Consider the following 21,014-nt stretch of genomic DNA (forward strand, 5'->3'; position numbering starts at 1 on the left):
TTTTAGGGCAGGCCTGGTGGTGACAAAATCACTCAGCGTTTGCTTGTCTGTAAAGTATTTTATTTCTCCTTCACTTATGAAGCTTAGTTTGGCGGGATAGGAAATTCTGGGTTGAAAATTCTTTTCTTTAAGAATGTTGAATATCGGCCCCCACTCTCTTCTGGCTTGTAGAGTTTCTGCTGAGAGATCAGCTGTTAGTCTGATGGGCTTCCCTTTGTGGGTAACCCGACCTTTCTCTCTGGCTGCCCTTAACATTTTTTCCTTCATTTCAACTTTGGTGAATCTGACAATTATGTGTCTTGGAGTTGCCCTTCTCAAGGAGTATCTTTGTGGCGTTCTCTGTATTTCCTGAATCTGAATGCTGGCCTGCCTTGCTAGATTGGGGAAGTTCTCCTGGATAATATCTTGCAGAGTGTTTTCCAACTTGGTTCCATTCTCCCCATCATTTTCAGGTACACCAATCAGACGTAGGTTTGGTCTTTTCACATAGTCTCAAATTTCTTGGAGGCTTTGTTCATTTCTTTTTATTCTTTTTTCTCTAAACTTCCCTTCTCTCTTCATTTCATTCATTTCATCTTCTATCAGCGATACCCTTTCTTCCAGTTGATCGCATCTGCTACTGAGGCTTCTGCATTCTTCGCGTAGTTCTCGAAACTTGGCTTTCAGCTCCATCATCTCCTTTAAGCCCTTCTCTCCATTGGTTATTCTAGTTATCCATTCTTCTAATTTTTTTTCAAAGTTTTTAACTTCTTTGCTATTGTTTTGAATTTCCTCTCGTAGCTCAGAGTAGTTTGATCGTCTGAAGCCTTCTTCTCTCAACTCATCAAAGTCATCCTCCATCCAGCTTTGTTCCGTTGCTGGTGAGGAACTGCATTCCTTTGGAGAGGGAGAGGTGCTCTGTTTTTTAGAGTTTCCAGTTTTTTTGGTCTGTTTTTTCCCCATCTTTGTGGTTTTGTCTACTTTTTGTCTTCGATGATGGTGATGTACAGATGGGTTTTTGGTGTGGATGTCCTTTCTGTTTGTTAATTTTCCTTCTACCAGACAAGACCCTCAGCTCCAGGTCTGTTGGGGTTTACTAGAGGTCCACTCCAGACCCTGTTTGGCTGGGTGTCAGCACCGGTGGCTGCAGAACAGCAGATTTTCGTGAGACCACAAATTCAGCTGTCTGATAGTTCCTCTGAAAGTTTTGTCTCAGAGGAGTACCCGGTTGAATGAGGTGTCAGTCTGTCCCTACTGGGGGGGGTGCCTCCCAGTTAGGCTGCTCAGGGGTGAGGGACCCACTTTAGGAGGCAGTCTGTCCGTTCTCAGATCTCCAGCTGCGTGCTGGGAGAACCACTACTCTCTTCAAAGCTGTCAGTCAGACAGGGACATTTAAGGCTGTGGAGGTTCTCGCTGAGTTTTTGGTTGTCTGTGCCCTGCCCCCAGAGGTGGAGCCTACAGAGGCAGGCAGGCCTCCTTGAGCTGTGGTGGGCTCCACCCAGTTCGAGCTTCCTGGCTGCTTTGTTTACCTAAGCAAGGCTGGGCAATGGCGGGCGCCCCTCCCCCAGCCTCGTTGCCGCCTTGCAGCGTGATCTCAGACTGCTGTGCTAGCAACCAGCAAGACTCTGTGGGCATAGGACCCTCCGAGCCAGGTGCGGGACACAATCTCCTAGTGTGCCGTTTTCCAGGCCCATTGGAAAAGCGCAGTGTTAGGACGGGACTGACCTGATATTCCAGGTGCCGTCTGTTTCCCCTTTCTTTGACTAGGAAAGGGAACTCCCTGACCCCTTGCGCTTCCCGAGTGATGCAATGCCTCGCCCTGCTTCGGCTCGCGCACAGTGCGCTTCACCGACTGTCCTGAACCCACTGTTAGGCACTCCCTAGTGAGATGAAACCGGTACCTCAAGCAGAAATGCAGAAATCACCCGTCTTCTGTGTCGCTGGGGCTGGGAGCTGGAGACCGGAGCTGTTCCTATTCGGCCATCTTGGCTCCACCGAAAGAGTAATTTATATTCCTTTGGGTATATATCCAATAATGAGATTGCTGGATCAATGGTAATTCTGTTGTAAGTTCTTTGAGAAATTGCCAAACTGCTTTCCACGATGACTAAGTTACCTCCCCATCAACAGTGTTTAAGTGTTCCCTTTTCTCCACAACCTCACCATCATCTGTGATTTTTTGACTTTTAGTAATAGCCATTCTGACTGGTGTGAGATGGTATCTTATTATTGTTTTGAATTGCATGCTTCCTCCCTCTTAAATCATGGAGGGAGATCTTTCTCGGAATCTCCTCCAGCAGAGTCCTCTTCCTGTTCCAGTGGCCAGAACTAGATCATAAGTTCATGTCCTAGTTGCAAAAGAAATTTGGATGGTGACTATATGACATTTCTCGTCTCTGATGCAGGCAGGTTCTGCTGGCATGTAAGAAAGGTAGTTGCATGGGAAAGAGCCATGGCTACTTTGACAGATTACTTTTAAAGGTCCTTAGCCTCTAAAGTTTAAATTCGCTGACAGCTTAGTCACGGAGTTATGCCTATATGATACACCCGTCAGGGTATCAACAATCTAAGGCCAAACTATGTAAAAGCACAGTTAGACCTCTGCAGATGGAAAATATTTGGAAAAAAATAATAACTACAATAATTTTAAAAATACAAGAAAACAATGCAATATAACAACTCTTTACAAAGCACTTACATTGTATTATGTATTTACATTGTATTATGTATTTACATTGTATTAGGTATTTAAAGTACACAGGAGGATGTGTGTAGGTTAGGTGCAACTACTATGCCATTTTGCAGAAACTGGAGTGTCAGTGGATTTTTTATATCCATGAAGGTCATGGAACCAATTCCCTCAAGGATACTGAGCAACGATTGTACATAAATCTTAATACTCAGAAACCCCAGTATAACACGTAATAACTTTTTCAATGAAATAGAGCCAGAAAACAACGAGCCTGACACATTGTCTGTGTGACCCTGTGTATGCTCACATGCATATGTACGTGTTAAAGGGCTCTTTTAGAAAAGAAACTTTGTGGTAGTGGTGGTGGTACTTGCCCAGTTATCTATAAAAGTTTTGAAACAGCTTAACTTGGCTGAACTATTTTTTCAGTAACATTCAACATCTTTTCATGAGCATATAATGTAGGGTGCAATATGTTCTAATGAAAATGGGCATATTAGTAACTATGTTTCTCATTACCTTTTGATTAGACTGCTGCTGCATGCATTCTAGGACCTTCAGCTCTGACAGAGTAGCCCCCCGCCCTCAGAAATAATGTCATTGTTCTTGCTTATAGGGCACCTTTTCCCCCACAGAGAGCTCAAAAGTTCTATCAAGCATGATTATATCTTTGCTGTGTAATCATGAGTTAGGATTGCACAATAATTTTCAGTCAGTGGAAAATTCATGTACAGCATGAATGAATAATTGGTTCTGGTTATAAATTCAAGAAGACTATATAGAAAGTAATGAAATTCAGGTTTCTCTTCAGTCTAATTAAACCCTTCATTAAAAGCAGTAGTGCAGTATTTGTCCTATAGCCAGTTGCTGTTATTAAGGTACAATTTTACTACTTAATCTTTCTGTTTTATTTAACAAACATACCTTACTGTATAAACAAGATATATTCTTAAAAGGTTACTAATGAAGTTACTTCTTTGTACAGAATCTTTTTTCATATTTTGCATTAAACTAGAGATAATCATAGGAAAGAAAACTTTCTCAATAAGACATCACAAAATTAACCTAAACTGTTCAATGTTAAATATCTAAAAGGAAAAAATATTTCCTAAGGAAGTCCTCAAAATATGTGACAGCTTAATGCAAATTATATATTTTCAAAGTTTATCCTAATAATTTAAATACTGCAAGGAGGAATACCTTAACTGATCGACATTAACAAAGTGGTTTAAAAAATTAGGTCTTCCCAATATTCTTTTACAAAATAATAGATGTTTAATTTGGTCACATATCCTTTTGGAAGATGCCATAAGCCAGTTTGACTTTTTGTTGTTCTTGAGGGAAGTTGAGTTGAAATGCTGAAAAGTACAAACAATCACAGCTGTGACTTTGGTTTAAGATATAGTATTAACTAAAGAAAACATTTGATCATAGAAATTATGTTTTATGGCATTAAGTATGCCATCAGACACTAGGTATTTAATGTTTCCTGGTTTATAACAACAAGTTACATTTTCTCATAATGAGGTGTTCCAGAAGTTTCCTTTTTTTTTTTTTTTTTTTTTTTTTGTGAGATGGGAGTTTCACTCTTGTTGCCCAGGCTGGAGTGCAATGGTGCGATCCCGGCTCACTGCAACCTCCACCTCCTGGGTTCAAGCGATTCTCCTGCCTTAGCCTCCCAAGTAGCTGGGATTACAGGCACCCATGACCACACCTGGCTAATTTTTTGTATTTTTAGTAGAAATGGGACTTTACCACGTTGGCCAGGCTGGTCTCAAACTCTTGACCTCAGATGATCCACCCACCTCAGCCTCCCAAAGTGCTGGGATTACCGATGTGAGCCACCGTGCCTGGCCTGAGTTTGCATTTTTAAAGAATATAAAATCCTGGGCCTTGCAGTCTTCAGTAACTGTGCTGTAAAGAGCAATTTATTTCTAAAATTTTGTAATATGCAGTTTATTCAAAGAAATGAATTAATAACAAGAGAAGAACATGATTATGTGATAAAATTGACAGGTCTAAATCATAAAATCCAAATATCCATTAAATACAGGACACAGACTAAGCAAAGTGAAAAAATTCTTTTTTTTAAGTGTCATTAAGAGAGAGACATCAGACAGCAATAACTGGGAGAAGTTTTCCTGTCCTTGTGCCATGAATAGCCAGTAATTGGAAAGAGTGAGCACATTTGAAAAACAAGTTAAAAACTGGAATGCATAAGTCCATGCCAAAAATTTGCAGAAGCCTGAGTCAGCAAATCCAAGTTGCTGCACTGGAAATTTATGGGAAAACAACATTCCAGCCAAATTTATGTGGCTTCAGAGGTAATCGTACATTTAAATGGATAAAACCTCTGAATCTGATAGAAAGAAAATCATAGATTGTACAATTTTGTCAAAGTGACAGATGTACCAAAATATTGCAGAAATTCCATCACTGCTTCAACTGGAATATTTTCCAGCTTTGCAATTGGATAAATGCTGTAAAGAGATAGCATGATAGGAAGGACTTAATTTTAATAAATGCAACCAAAATGACAGCATTGAGAGCAAATGTCTCTGGATTCCAGCAGTGTTCCTCATTATTTGAAATAATACATACATATAAATAGTTAAGGGTTTCAAATAATACACACATATAAAGAGTTATCTATTGACAATTTTATAATAATATTCTCAATCCTTAATTTATCTGTTACATCTTTATTCATGGTCTGGAAACTTAAATATTCTTAGACTTTATGAACAGGTATAGAATAGGGTTGATAGACTATGTCTTGTCCAAATCTGGCAAGTCTGTTTTTATAAATAAAGATTTGTTGGAACAAAACCGTGTCTATTTTTTAACATATTGTGTAATACAACAATGGTAGAATTGAGTAGCGACAGAAACCATATGGACTGGAGAGCCTGAAACATTTGCAATGTGGCCCTTTACAGAGAAGGTTTGCTGACTCCTGGCATAGAATATAGTGAAGTGCAGAGCACATATTTTACATAAAATCATTCATATTTAAACAATGGACAAGCCAGACAAAACAGGCCAGATTCAGATGACTGGCCAGTGCTGGAAAATAGATGAAGATCCTGTGTCAGCACTGTCACTAATTTTCTGTGTGATATGGAGCAAGTCACCAATTCTCCTCTAGTAAGAAGAGAGTGTCTCCCTTTGCTGAGGTTACAGTGCATAAGGCCAAATGGCAAAACTACATCATCTTTAAGGGGAAAGTGACACTAAGCCAAAGAGCTATGTCCAAAAGAATCGCAAATGCAAGGAGAGCCTGAAGTGAATATTGGGAGCGGAGGTGCAGAGCCTAACAGGTCAGAGTTTTAAGCAGACAAATGAGGATGATCTAATCTAATTTAAATACTCACAATAACCTACTTAAATATACCTAGGCCTGTGTTTTCGTAAATTAAGTATGTCTATGGTTTCATAGACTGAGATGCACAAGAACTGTTTCATCTTCTGCAAAATGAAGTTTTGATAGAAAAACTTCTGGCAAAGTGTGCTTCTAGTCTAAGAAATGTCCTGCAGGAAAGAAAAAAAGAAAAAGTTCCTTGGTTACATAAACAGGAAATAGTCTAAACCATTTCCATCTGTTAGAGATTCACAACGATCATTTGTATATTTTGCCTGAGAAGTCCTGCCAATAAGAAGCCTAACATTTTTTTCAACAAGCTTTGCCAAAATGTACTGGCCATCTGAAATTTTTTAAAAATCATGCAACACTTATAAATCCTTGGAAAAACTTTAGAAAACACTTTCTTAGACAATCATCTCTAAAGTTTTGTTGTTGCACTTCAGATATTCAGAGAAGTAAAAACTACCTAAACATCTCAGCTAATATTTCTTTTATTATTTGAATTTTAAAAAACCTATTATTGGAAATGTCAGGAAGTTAACACAAAATTTGAAAATACAGAGACTGGTGCACCTTGCCTTATCTGCCTTTAGCTCCATGCATATTCTACAATAAGTGAACTAATGTATCCTCATTATAGTATTCATTAAAATAGGCTTATCAGGATTTCTCATTGACCACTGTTAATTAATTGTAGCTGCCTCCTTGGCAACTATCAATTAACTATAGATGCCTGACAGAAATTGAGTGATTTCTCTTTGTAAATATTCTAGAATTCCAGCTTCTTACTGGTAAAGAATCATTCATTCATGCCTGTGTAAATGTCTTCATTTAACCGTCACTGGTTGAGAAGCTATTTATGTTGTGAATAACATTGGCAAGTTACTTGCTTTGATGGACTTTAAATCTAGCAGAGGGAGAGGAACAACAAATAAACAAATAAAAACTAAGATATTTTCAGTGGTGTTAATAAGAAAATAAAATAGGGTAATATATAAAATGAAGGTAAGAAGGATAGTTTATTTTGGTTGGTGGAAAATGGACTAACATATGAGCTAAGGAAAAGGGACTGACTATGAGAAGATTTACAGGAAGAATATTACAGGCAGGAGCGACAGCAATAATAAAAGTAACGATTTAGAAATTTTACACATTTCAACAATTTTACATGTATAATGTGGCTATAGATTGGTAAATATTTAATACCACCATTTTTATTAGAACTTTCTCCTTAAGATAACTGAGTTAATATGCAAATGAGTCTAAATAATCAGCAAGATATTTGGTTCAGAGGGATGAAGTTCAAATAGTTACCATTACTGACGGAGAATGTGTGCCAAACTTGTGATCAAGTCCTAATATTTGCTCCCTGACCTACGGTAGTGATCATATCTTCAGGTTCAGCTATTTGTATAGGGAAATCACACCGATGGCCTTCCACGTGGGGAAAGGGAGATAGGCCCAGACCCACCCGTGCTTACTTTCATGAAGAAGGAGTAGAGCCAATGAGTGCATTCCTCAAGTAGGCTAGTTTGAATAGCTAAGGGCAAGCCACGTGGGAACCCACCTAGTAGCATAAGGAGGTAACAAATGGAGGTAAGATGCTTACTTTTCTGACAATCAGTAAAGAGAGGAGACATTTGACAATGTCTGGAGACATTCTGACGGTAACAACTGTAAGAGTGCTGCTGCTATCTAGTGGGTACTTTGGATGCTGCTAAACATCTTAGAGTGCACAAGATAGTCCCCCACAACAAACAATTATCTCATACAAAATGTCAGTCGTGCCAAGGTTGACAAACACTACATCCCAGAAGTTTCCTTTTCCGTTCATGAGAGTAGGACAATAGACTTTCCTGCAACATACTCTAATGGGAATTTTTAGAGCTTCTTCACTTTGGACCAAAATCTTTTACATCCTTTGGGGATGTATTACATACATAAGATTATGTGCATAACACTATCTCGAGCTACAATCTCAAAAAAGTCTGTTGATTATATCTCAACTTTAGAATTACTCTTTCAGTATTTTCATTATTTCTCTTTACATTTACAAGTACATGTGATTTTTATAACAAGTTTCTCTGAAACCTAGCTCAAATGTCACTTCTTAAAATTATTCCTAATTACTGAACTGTTTGTTGTTCCTTCTTCTGTGTTCCTATAGCAATCTATCCATACTTTTATCGTGGCACTTATCACTCTATGAAGTAATTATTCATTTAAAGGTCATTCCCATTTAGAAAATAAGCCTTTCAGAGTAGAGGCTGTGTAGGATGTGCTAAACATCCTACAATGCACATGATAGCCCCCTGTGTCAAAGAATTAACCAGTCCAAAATGTCAGTAGTGCTGAGGTGGAGAAACCCTGCGTCTCTGAAATCTTTGTAACTCCAGTGCCCACAGGGCACCTGCCACAAAGAAGCACGTTATAGGAATGAATGAATGAATGATTGCTCACAAAGAACAATACTAACATAAAAATACCATGAGTTCTATTTTATTTTTCTGAGAAAATCTTACTTGTTTGTATGCTCATGAAATTAAAAACCCTGTTACATATGTTCATCTAAAAGGAACTTTTTTTTGGACAATTTGACAGAATGATTAGAGTTTAGCAACTGGCACATGAACAAGAAAAGTAATAGACTGTGTTATGAACTGTCTCAAATCTTGTGGGTAAGTGAAGACAGTCAAACTTGGAAGAGTGAAACATAGCAAATAATACTGAATGCCATCTCTGAAAACAGCAATAAGAATATAATATTTTAAAGGTACAAAATGTAGAGAAACAGCAGAAAGACAACTTCAAAAGTGGGAAATGTAATGACAGAATGAAACTATAGTGATAATAATTGAAAACTGATGGAAAGTAGGGTCATATAAATAAAATGAGATAAAATTAAAATAGAAGAGATGGTATTTTAAATAAAATAAATAAGCTTCAGGAAATGGGTCATAAAACCCTATGGAACAGCTTTTCTTTCCCCCAGAACGAGCAAAACAAAAGAATTGTTGCCTATTCAAAAGAATGTCAAAGGAATAGTAGGAAGCTATATTATGAATTTTAAAATATAGTTTCCCGGGCATGAAGTTATGAACCAACGGTTTCAAAAGCAATAGAAAAAGACTTAGAGGTGGCATAGAGTGTACCTTTCTCCCCACAAAAGGAATCGATCAAATTTAAACTACACTAATATAAAGGTAAGAAATAATTTTTTTAATACATTGTCTGGGTCAGAAAGCATCTAGAGAGTAGAGTTTAATTCTAAGTGCCACCAGGCCCTCAGAGATAGATAGGAAATGTTTCAGGCTCTGCAGTCCATAGGGTGTCATTCTCAACGATTCAGTTCTGTGGTTGTAGTACACAAGCAGCCAAATGTATTTGCTAGATACATTAGCAAATAAATATGACTGTGTTCCAATAAAACTTTATTTACAAAAACAAGAGTGTGAGGAGAAACTGCCTCCTGACGAGAGGAGAAACAACTGCCTCCTGACGAGAGGAGAAACTGCCTCCTGACGAGAGGAGAAACTGCCTCCTGACGAGAGGAGAAACTGCCTCCTGACGAGAGGAGAAACTGCCTCCTGACGAGAGGAGAAACTGCCTCCTGACGAGAGGAGAAACTGCCTCCTGACGAGAGGAGAAACTGCCTCCTGACGAGAGGAGAAACTGCCTCCTGACGAGAGGAGAAACTGCCTCCTGACGAGAGGAGAAACTGCCTCCTGACGAGAGGAGAAACTGCCTCCTGACGAGAGGAGAAACTGCCTCCTGACGAGAGGAGAAACTGCCTCCTGACGAGAGGAGAAACTGCCTCCTGACGAGAGGAGAAACTGCCTCCTGACGAGAGGAGAAACTGCCTCCTGACGAGAGGAGAAACTGCCTCCTGACGAGAGGAGAAACTGCCTCCTGGCTGGGAAAAGTGCATGAGCCGCCCCTCAGGCCGAGGGTACTACTTCAACCACATCTCTAATGCCAGCCAGTGGGAGCGGAGCAGCGGGAACAGCAGCAGTGGCGGCAAAATCTGGCAGGGGGAGCCCGCCAGGGACCGCCGCTCGCACCTGCTGGTGAAGCCAGTCAGGGCGGCCCTCGACCTGGCGGCAGGAAATCACCCGGACCGAGGAGGAGGCCCTGGAGCTGATCAGCGGCTACATCCAGAAGATCAAGGCAGGAGAGAAGGACTTTGAGTCTCTGGCGTCACAATTCAGCGACTGCAGCTCGGCCAAGGCCAGGGGAGACCTGGGTGCCTTCAGCAAAGGTCAGATGCTGCAGCCATTTGAAGACTCCTGGTTTGCGCGGTGGACGGGGGAGATGAGCGGGACAGGGTTCACGGATTCCGGCATCCGCGTCATTGTCCGCACGGAGTGAGGATTGGGGGCCCAGGCCTGGCCTCGGGGTTCCCCCGCTGCCTGCTGGCCAGTGGCCAAACCCCCCACTCCCTGCCACCGTCACACAGTATTTATTGTTACCAAAATGGCTGAGAGGGGGCCCTTCCAGACTGGGGGCCCTGGGGTTCCCCACTCGCCTGTCCGTCCCCAGTTGGGGCTGCGACCTCCAGACTCTCCCTTAAGGAGTTGACTTCAGCATGGGTGGGAGGCTCGCAGACCCAGGGCAATGTGGTGGGTGGGTGGTGGGGTGGGGGTTCCAAAGAGAAGATCTGGTCAGCAGAGCCGCCCCGTGTCCCACCAGGTCCTGGCGGCAGATGCGAGGGCCCAGAGTTGTTTCTAGGCTTCTCTGTTCAGTAGCGAAAGCAAACACTCGTGGGCCCAGCTGTGGGCCCTCTGAGCAACTGTGCAGCACCCTTTCACCCCCAATTAAATCCGGAACCACCAAAAAAAAAAAACACCAAGAATGCCAGATAGATTTGAGCCTGCTCTGTTTTGGAAGATAGATAAACATTGGCAAATTTTAGCAGGTCTAAATTGAATAATCAATGTGTTTAGGAGTCTGGAAACACTATTATACAAGGGATTTAAGAGATCATTAATATCCTATATAAAGATAAGTCCTATTACCAATAAAATATTCCTTAAGACACTGAAGCATAAGAAATCACTCATTTCTTCTTTTAATAAAATTAGTTTTGTCTTGGGCCTCAACCGCTGGACTGGCAAAAATCTACTCTGAGCTTTATATCATACTCTCCTGGGACATCAGTGAGAACTACAGAATTCATAGAATCCTAGAAATTGCAGAAAGACCTCTGGTCTTTAGCTCATTATGGTTCTCACTAGAATATATGTTGCCTAGAACTACACAGTCAAGTCAAAAGCAGGTGACCTACTATTCCTATAAGCATTTCTTATTCACTTGCCACACTTGGTTACTTGGTCCCGCACCTGGGCCCCCAATACTTTGGTGCTTATTGTTTGTTTGTTGCGTATGTGGTCTCAGGGTAAGGTTTGAGAGAATCTGCCACTCCATATTCCCAGGCTCAGAAGACAATTTAATTCTCTCCTCATGGGCCCCAACTATTCCCCAACCCCCTTTCCCTAGAAGCACCTATTCAGTGGTATAGATTGAGTGAGAGGTGTAGCAGATGTTCTCCTTACAACATTGGCCAAGGTTTCACAACCATCTTTGGGCTGCTGGTGGTCCCACACGGGATGTTCTGGGCATCTTGAAACATATTTTAAGATCTAGGGGGAGAAAGGAGACTGATAGATTTGAAAAAAGTAACAATTCAAGAAAGTGTGTGGTAAACTCCAAGTAAGTCATGCAAAAGGAAGAAAATGGAATGTGGGTTAAAAAGGAGAGTTCGTTTTCAGGTAGCGTAGATAAGAAGATTTTATTCCTCGAGTCTTTATTTCCAGTGAAGACTTTTTGCCTGAGCTCCAGACACACACACACACACACACACACAGTTTTTCCTAATATAAGTGTCTTGGATTCACCTCAAAGCCAATATAGTATTTAACATACAATCCATTACATTCAACCTATCTCCACCTTAGATTTATTCCATTCCAATATTCTCTCACTCCTATTCAACTAAGAGACTATCTTTAATTTTTTCCTCTCCTTTACATCTGACATCCAATCAGTCATCATCATTAATCCAGTCATGTCTTTTTCCACAGCATCTCTCCTATCTGCCACCACATTATTCATATTGCCATTGCCTTATTTCTGGCCCCAATTATATCCCACATGAATTTCAAAACAGTCTGTTATCTGGCCTTGTGGCTGGCTATCCTCTCCCCATTGCCCACATCATTCCAAGCTGCTGATGGGAGCTCTCTAAAATAGAAACCTGGTATCTTTTTCCTACCTGAACCTTAAAGCCTTCCATTGCCTTCAAGCTAAAACTCAAATTCCTTGGCTTGACACAGGAGATAACCTCATGATCCAGTGCTCACCTACATATTATTTCTTACTACTTCCTACCATTTTTCTTATTTCTTATCAATTCTTAGATTCTTTGTTTTGTTTTCTTTTGTTTTTGTTTGAGATGAAGTCTCGCTCTTGTCCCCCAGGCTGGAGTGCAATGGCACTATCTCGGCTCACTGCAACCTCTGCCTCCCAGATTCAATCAATTCTCCTGCCTCAGCCTCCTGAGTAGCTGGGATTACAGGCACCTGCCATCATGCCTGGCTAATTTTTGTATCTTTAGTAGAGACGGGTGTTTCACCATGTTGGCCAGGCTGGTCTCGAACTCCTGACCTCAGGTGATCTACCTGTCTCGGCCCCCCAAAGTGCTGGGATTACAGGCATGAGCCACCATGCCCGGCACATTTTTCTTACTATTCCTGCTAACCTGCAGTTCCTTGAGTGGACCATGATCTCTTCCATCCTACCTCTTTGACATTTTCTCCTGAAATGACCATCTCCCCTGACTCTCTAACCTCATCAGCTCCTCCAAAGTAAAGCTTCAGTAAAGCCTTCTATGTTCTATTCCTACCTCCCCCAAGGCTGAAAAAGTACCTCTCCTTTTTGTTCTCTAGCACCTACACGTATGATTTTTACGGCAAATGCCATATTGGGTAGAAATTTTTCATTCCACTTGTAATTTCTCTCGGTTATGAACTACTTAATACTGGGGACAACACCTTTCGTCTTTAAAACCCTAAAACTTGGGAGAAAATAGAAAATCAATATATTTTTGTTATTGAATAAGTAATTTTGAGTGATAAATGGGTAAAAAGCATATTGAATAGAGGAAAGAGCATTGGCAAAAGCTTAAAACTTCTAAAACTAATCATCTCAAAATTACCACTCATCTCCATGTTGTCGAATTAAGTGGTCAGTTCTCAGATCTATCAGCAGTTTTTGTCATAACTGCTCATAGCATCCACCTCGAAATACTATTCTTACTTGGCTTCCAGGACTTTACGCTCTTATTTTTTCTCCTATGTCCCTAGTCACTTTTCAGTTTTATTTATTTATTCTTCATATCCATTTAGACCTATTCTGTTTATTATTATTATTATTATTATACTTTAAGTTTTAGGGTACATGTGTACAATGTGCAGGTTTGTTACATATGTATACATGTGCCATGTAGGTGTGCTACACCCATTAACTAGTCGTTTAGCATTAGGTATATCTCCTAATGCTGTCCCTCCCCCCTCCCCCTACCCCACAACAGTCCCCAGAGTGTGATGTTCCCCTTGCTAAGTCCATGTGTTCTCATTGTTCAATAACCACCTATGAGTGAGAACATGCGGTGTTTGGTTTTTTGTCCTTGCGATAGTTTACTGAGAATGATGGTTTCCAGTTTCATCCATGTCCCTACAAAGGACATGAATTCATCATTTTTTTATGGCTGCATAGTATTCCATGGTGTATATGTGCCACATTTTCTTAATCCAGTCTATCGTTGTTGGACATGTGGGTTGGTTCCAAGTCTTTGCTATTGTGAATAGTGCCGCAATAAACATACGTGTGCATGTGTCTTTATAGCAGCATGATTTATAGTCCTTTGGGTATATACCCAGTAATGGGATGGCTGGGTCAAATGGTATTTCTAGTTCTATATCCATGAGGAATCGCCACACTGACTTCCACAATGGTTGAACTAGTTTACAGTCCCACCAACAGTGTAAAAGTGTTCCTATTTCTCCACATCCTCTCCAGCACCTGTTGTTTCCTGACTTTTTAATGATCGCCATTCTAACTGGTGTGAGATGGTATCTCATTGTGGTTTTGATTTGCATTTCTCTGATGGCCAGTGATGATGAGCATTTTTTCATGTGTTTTTTGGCTGCATAAATGTCTTCTTTTGAGAAGTGTCTGTTCATGTCCTTTGCCCACTTTTTGATGGGGTTGTTTGTTTTTTTCTTGTAAATTTGTTTGAGTTCATTGTAGATTCTGGATATTAGCCCTTTGTCAGTTGAGTAGGTTGTGAAAATTTTCTCCCATTTTGTAGGTTGCCTGTTCACTCTGATGGTAGTTTCTTTTGCTGTGCAGAAGCTCTTTAGTTTAATTAGATCCCATTTGTCAATTTTGGCTTTTGTTGCCATTGCTTTTGGTGTCTTAGACATGAAGTCCTTGCCCATGCCTATGTCCTGAATGATAATGCCTAGGTTTTCTTCTAGGGTTTTTATGGTTTTAGGTCTAACATTTAAGTCTTTAATCCATCTTGAATTAATTTTTGTATAAGGTGTAAGGAAGGGATCCAGTTTCAGCTTTCTACATATGGCTAGCCAGTTTTCCCAGCACCATTTATTAAATAGGGAATCCTTTCCCCATTTCTTGTTTTTGTCAGATTTGTCAAAGATCAGATACTTGTAGATACGCGGCATCATTTCTGAGGGCTCTGTTCTGTTCCATTGATCTATGTCTCTGTTGTGGTACCAGTACCACGCTGTTTTGGTTACTGTAGCCTTGTAGTATAGTTTGAAGTCAGGTAGCGTGATGCCTCCAGCTTTGTTCTTTTGGGTTAGGATTGACTTGGCAATGCGGGCTCTTTTTTGGTTCCACATGAACTTTAAAGTCATTTTTTCCAATTCTGTGAAGAAAGTCATTGGTAGCTTGATGGGGATGGCATTGAATCTATAAATTACCTTGGGCAGTGTGGCCATTTTCACAATATTGATTATTCCAACCCATGAGCATGGAATGTTCTTCCATTTGTTTGTATCCTCTTTTATTTCATTGAGCAGTGGTTTGTAGTTCTCCTTGAAGAGGTCCTTCACATCCCTTGAAAGTTGGATTCCTAGGTATTTTATTTTCTTTGAAGCAATTGTGAATGGGAGTTCACTCATGATTTGGCTCTCTGTTTGTCTGTGATTGGTGTACAAGAATGCTTGTGATTTTTGTACATTGATTTTGTATCCTGAGACTTTGCTGAAGTTGCTTATCAGCTTAAGGAGATTTTGGGCTGAAACAATGGGGTTTTCTAGATATACAATCATATCATCTGCAAACGGGGACAATTTGACTTCCTCTTTTCCTAATTGAATACCCTTTATTTCCTTCTCCTGCCGGATTGCCCTGGCCAGAACTTCCAGCACTGTGTTGAATAGGAGTGGTGAGAGAGGGGATCCCTGTCTTGTGCCAGTTTTCAAAGGGAATGCTTCGAGTTTTTGCCCACTCAGTATGGTATGGGCTGTGGGTTTGTCATAGATAGCTCTTATTATTTTGAGATACGTCCCATCAATACCTATTTATTGAGAGTTTTTAGCATGAAGGGTTGTTGAATTTTGTCAAAGGCTTTTTCTGCATCTATTGAGATAATCATGTGGTTTTTGTCTTTGGTTCTGTTTATATGCTGGATTACATTTATTGATTTGCATATGTTGAATCAGCCTTGCATCCCAGGGATGAAGCCCACTTGATCATGGTGTATAAGCTTTTTGATGTGCTGCTGGATTCGGTTTGCCAGTATTTTATTGAGGATTTTTGCATCAATGTTCATCAAGGATATTGGTCTGAAATTCTCTTTTTTGGTTGTGTCTCTGCCAGGCTTTGGTATCAGGATGATGCTGGCCTCATAAAATGTGTTAGGGAGGATTCCCTCTTTTTCTATCGATTGGAATAGTTTCAGAAGGAATGGTACCAGTTCCTCCTTGTACTTCTGGTAGAATTCGGCTGTGAATCCATCAGGTCCTGGACTCTTTTTGGTTGGTAAGCTATTGATTATTGCCACAATTTCAGAGCCTGTTATTGGTCTATTCAGAGATTCAACTTCTTCTTGGTTTAGTCTTGGGAGGGTGTATTTGTCGAGGAATTTATCCATTTCTTCTAGATTTTCTAGTTTATTTGCATAGAGGTGTTTGTAGTATTCTCTGATGGTAGATTGTATTTCTGTGGGATCGGTGGTGATATACCCTTCATCATTTTTTATTGAGTCTATTTGATTCTTCTCTCTTTTCTTCTTTATTAGTCTTGCTAGCGGTCTATCAATTTTGTTGATCTTTTCAAAAAAACCAGCTCCTGGATTCATTAATTTTTTGAAGGGTTTTTTGTGTCTCTATTTCCTTCAGTTCTGCTCTGATTTTAGTTATTTCTTGCCTTCTGCTAGCTATTGAATGTGTTTGCTCTTGCTTTTCTAGTTCTTTTAATTGTGATGTTAGGGTGTCAATTTTGGATCTTTCCTGCTTTCTCTTATGGGCATTTAGTGCTATAAATTTCCCTCTACACACTGCTTTGAATGTGTCCCAGAGATTCTGGTATGTTGTGTCTTTGTACTCATTGGTTTCAAAGAACATCTTTATTTCTGCCTTCATTTCGTTATGTACCCAGTAGTCATTCAGGAGCAGGTTGTTCAGTTTCCATGTAGTTGAGCAGTTTTGAGTGAGTTTCTGAATCCTGAGTTCTAGTTTGATTGCACTGTGGTCTGAGAGACAATTTGTTATAATTTCTGTTCTTTTACATTTGCTGAGGAGAGCTTTACTTCCAACTATGTGGTCAATTTTGGAATAGGTGTGGTGTGGTGCTGAAAAAAATGTATATTCTGTTGATTTGGGGTGGAGAGTTCTGTAGATGTCTATTAAGTCTACTTGGTGCAGAGCTGAGTTCAATTCCTGGGTATCCTTGTTAACTTTCTGTCTCAATGATCTGTCTAATGTTGACAGTGGGGTGTTAAAATCTCCCATTATTATTGTGTGGGAGTTTAAGTCCCTTTGTAGGTCACTCAGGACTTGCTTTATGAATCTGGGTGCCCCTGTGTTGGGTGCATATGTATTTAGGATAGTTAGCTCTTCTTGTTGAATTGATCCCTTTACCATTATGTAATGGCTTCCTTTGTCTCTTTTGATCTTTGTTGGTTTAAAGTCTATTTTATCAGAGACTAGGATTGCAACCCCTGCCTTTTTATGTTTTCCATTGCTTGGTAGATGTTCCTCCATCCCTTTATTTTGAGTCTATGTGTGTCTCTGCACGTGAGATAGGTTTCCTAAATACAGCACACTGATGGGTCTTGACTCTTTATCCAGTTTGCCAGTCTGTGTCTTTTAATTGGAGTATTTAGCCCATTTACATTTGAAGTTAATATTGTTATGTGTGAATTTGGTCCTGTCATTATGATGTTAGTTGGTTATTTTGCTCGTTAGTTGCAGTTTCTTCCTAGCCTCGATGGTCTTTACAATTTGGCATGTTTTTGCAGTGGCTGGTACCGGTTGTTCCTTTTCATATTTAGTGCTTCCTTCAGGAGCTCTTTTAGGGCAGGTCTGGTGGTGACAAAATCACTCAGCATTTGCTTGTCTGTAAAGTATTTTATTTCTCCTTCACTTATGAAGCTTAGTCTGGCTGGATATGAAATTCTGGGTTGAAAATTCTCTTCTTTAAGAATGTTGGATATCGGCCCCCACTCTCTTCTGGCTTGTAGAGTTTCTGCTGAGAGATCAGCTGTTAGTCTGATGGGCTTCCCTTTGTGGGTAACCCGACCTTTCTCTCTGGCTGCCCTTAACAGTTTTTCCTTCATTTCAACTTTGGTGAATCTGACAATTATGTGTCTTGGAGTTGCTCTTCTCGAGGAGTATCTTTGTGGCATTCTCTGTATTTCCTGAATCTGAATGTTGGCCTGCCTTGCTAGACTGGGGAAGTTCTCCTGGATAGTATCTTGCAGAGTGTTTTCCAACTTGGTTCCATTCTCCCCGTCACTTTCAGGTACACCAATCAGACGTAGGTTTGGTCTTTTCACATAGTCCCATATTTCTTGGAGGCTTTGTTTGTTTCTTTTTATTCTTTTTTCTCTAAACTTCCCTTCTCGCTTCATTTCATTCATTTCATCTTCCATTGCTGATACTCTTTCTTCCAGTTGATCGCATCTGCTACCGAGGCTTCTGCAGTCTTCATGTAGTTCTCAAAACTTGGCTTTCAGCTCCAGCAGCTCCTTTAAGCCCTTCTCTGCATTGGTTATCTTAGTTATACATTCATCTATTTTTTTTCAAAGTTTTTAACTTCTTTGCCATTGGTTTGTATTTCCTCCCATAGCTCAGAGTAGTTTGATCATCTGAAGCCTTCTTCTCTCAACTCGTCAAAGTCATTCTCCATCCAGCTTTGTTCCGTTGCTCATGAGGAACTCCGTTCCTTTGGAGGAGGAGAGGTGCTCTGCTTTTTAGAGTTTCCAGTTTTTCTGCTCTGTTTTCTCCCCATCTTTGTAGGTTTTTGTACTTTTGGTCTTTGATGATGGTGATGTACAGATGGGTTTTTGGTGTGGATGTCCTTTCTATTTGTTAGTTTTCCTTCTAACAGACAGGACCCTCAGCTGCAGGTCTGTTGGAGTTTGCTAGAGGTCCACTCCAGACCCTGTTTTGCTGGGTGTCAGCAGCGGTGGCTGCAGAACAGCGGATTTTTGTGAACTGCAAATTTAGCTGTCTGATAGTTCCTCTGGAAGTTTTATCTCAGAGGAGTACCTGGCTGAGTGAGGTGTCAGTCTGTCCCTACTAGGGGGTGCCTCTCAGTTAGGCTGCTCGGGGGTCAGGGACCCACTTTAGGAGGCAGTCTGTCCGTTCTCAGATCTCCAGCTGCGTGCTGGGAGAACCACTACTCTCTTCAAAGCTGTCAGACAGGGACATTTAAGTCTGCAGAGGTTCCTGCTGTCTTTTTGTTTGTCTGTGCCCTGCCCCCAGAGGTGGAGCCCACAGAGGCAGGCAGGCCTCCTTGAGCTGTGGCAGGCTCCATCTAGTTCGAGCTTCCTAGCTGCTTTGTTTACCTAAGCAAGCCTGGGCAATGGCAGGTGCCCCCTCCCCCAGCCTCACTGCCGCCTTGCAGTTTGATCTCAGACTGCTGTGCTAGCAATCAGCGAGACTCCGTGGGTGTAGGACCCTCCGAGCCAGGTGAGGGACACAATCTCCTGGTGTGCCGTTTTCCAAGCCCGTTGGAAAAGCGCAGTATTAGGGTGGGAGTGACCCGATTTTCCGGGTGCCGTCTGTTACCCCTTTCTTTGACTAGGAAAGGGAACTCCCTGACCCCTTGTGCTTCTCAAATGAGGCAATGCCTCGTGCTGCTTTGGTTCGCGCATGGTGTCCTGCACCGACTGTCCTGCACCCACTGTTTGGCACTCCCTAGTGAGATGAACCCGGTACCTCAGATGGAAATGCAGAAATCACCTGTCTTCTGTGTCTCTCACGCTGGGAGCTGTAGACTGGAGCTGTTCCTATTCGGCCATCTTGGCTCCACCTGACCTATTCTCTTTTTAGCTACATTTATGCCCTTGATGATCTGTATTCTCAAGACCTCACAATAGTATTTTTTCTTCATCTGTTATAGGTAAATGCACAAACTGGCCCAGGTGGAAAGACTTGACCTAGGTAATAATGAATTCAGTGAGCTGGTCAGCCATCTCTATGCTACCATGCTCAAATTATGTCTTTCCTAGACTTTTTTCTTAATATCTAGGCTTGTTTATGCAACTGAATGATTAACATGTCTAGTTGACTCTAGAGTAGAAATTTCCAACTGAATACCTAAAACTGAACTTCCAGTCTACCCAAAACCCTGCTCCACCTGGTCTTCCTCATCAGTCACTTGCAACTCCATCCTTGTAGTTGTTCAGACCAAAACACATCTTTAGTCACATTCAACGCTCATTCCCCACAGCTAACTCATCAAGACATTTAGTTTTTATCTTAACTATATCCAGAACCCAACCACCTCTCAACACCTTTGCCATTGCCTTATTTATGGCCACCACTGTGGCCTTAAATTTCTTATAATAAGAAATAAGAAAAATGGATTCAGTGCAAGCCACCATCACCTCTTATTTGACTTATTACATTAGCCTCCTCTTTCATCTTCCTTCGTCTACTGTTGTCCCCCTCAGTCTGTTTATAAGCCTGCAATCACAGATATTCTTCTAAAACAAATCATTTCAGAAACATCTTTCATAAAAAAAACCTTTCAGTGACCCCCTATCCTACTCAGAATCAAAGCCAAAGTCTCTACATTGTGCTGTAAGATCGTATATTATGCAACTCCCCATTACATCATCTCTTTACTCCTCTCCCTCTCTCTCTCTTCTTTAGCGATACTGGTCTCCTAGGATGTCTTCAAGCAAGTAAAATGTCCCTGCTTTAGAATCTCCATATTAGCATGCTTTTTCATTTCCTTTCAGCCTTGGCTCCAATCTCGTATTCTCATTGAGGCCTTACCTGATCACCCTACTAAAAATTAAATCCTTGTATGAATTCTCCCTGTCTACCTCCTCTGCTTAACTTTTCTCCGTAGCACTTGTAACCTTTTAATATGTTGTTTTATTTAATTTAATTATTTAATTATTTTGTTTACTCTCATTCTTCCCTACTGAATGTAAAGTCCTTCTGGTAGGAATTTTTATCTGTTTTGTTCTCTGCCATACCCCAGATCAGCACATAATACTCTCTCAATGATAGTTGCTGAGTGAAGAAAGAGTACACACTTTTTTGCATTTCTGAGTATCTGATAGTGTCTGGATTGCAGTAATATTTAAGGTTCATAAAAGCCCTGTAAGGTAATTTCTACATCCATTTTAAATGTGATAAAACTAAAATTTGTAAGATTTCAATCAGTGGTGTCTCAAGAATTCCTGTATAGGCCAAACTTAAGGACAGAATT

At 40.7% G+C, this 21,014-nt stretch overlaps 1 protein-coding gene and 1 pseudogene across 4 annotated transcripts in view; both read left to right on the forward strand.

Annotated features, from left to right (window-relative positions):
* LRRC7 (leucine rich repeat containing 7) overlaps nt 1-21,014 on the forward strand; it is a 643,523-nt gene that overhangs the window by 357,666 nt on the left and 264,843 nt on the right. Inside the window, exon 1 of one of the 4 annotated variants that reach the window (XM_063625218.1) lies at nt 10,199-10,293. The exons of the other annotated variants lie outside the window; for them this stretch is intronic. The gene's annotated coding sequence lies outside the window, so the exon portion shown is untranslated. Of the gene's footprint in view, nt 1-10,198; nt 10,294-21,014 lie in introns of those variants that run through there. 4 annotated transcript variants of the gene reach the window in all.
* On the forward strand, nt 4,896-10,403 carry LOC134734905 (peptidyl-prolyl cis-trans isomerase NIMA-interacting 1-like; annotated as a pseudogene).

This window comes from Symphalangus syndactylus, chromosome 12 (assembly GCF_028878055.3).
Source record: "Symphalangus syndactylus isolate Jambi chromosome 12, NHGRI_mSymSyn1-v2.1_pri, whole genome shotgun sequence".
In the NCBI taxonomy this organism is placed as follows: Eukaryota; Metazoa; Chordata; class Mammalia; order Primates; family Hylobatidae; genus Symphalangus; species Symphalangus syndactylus.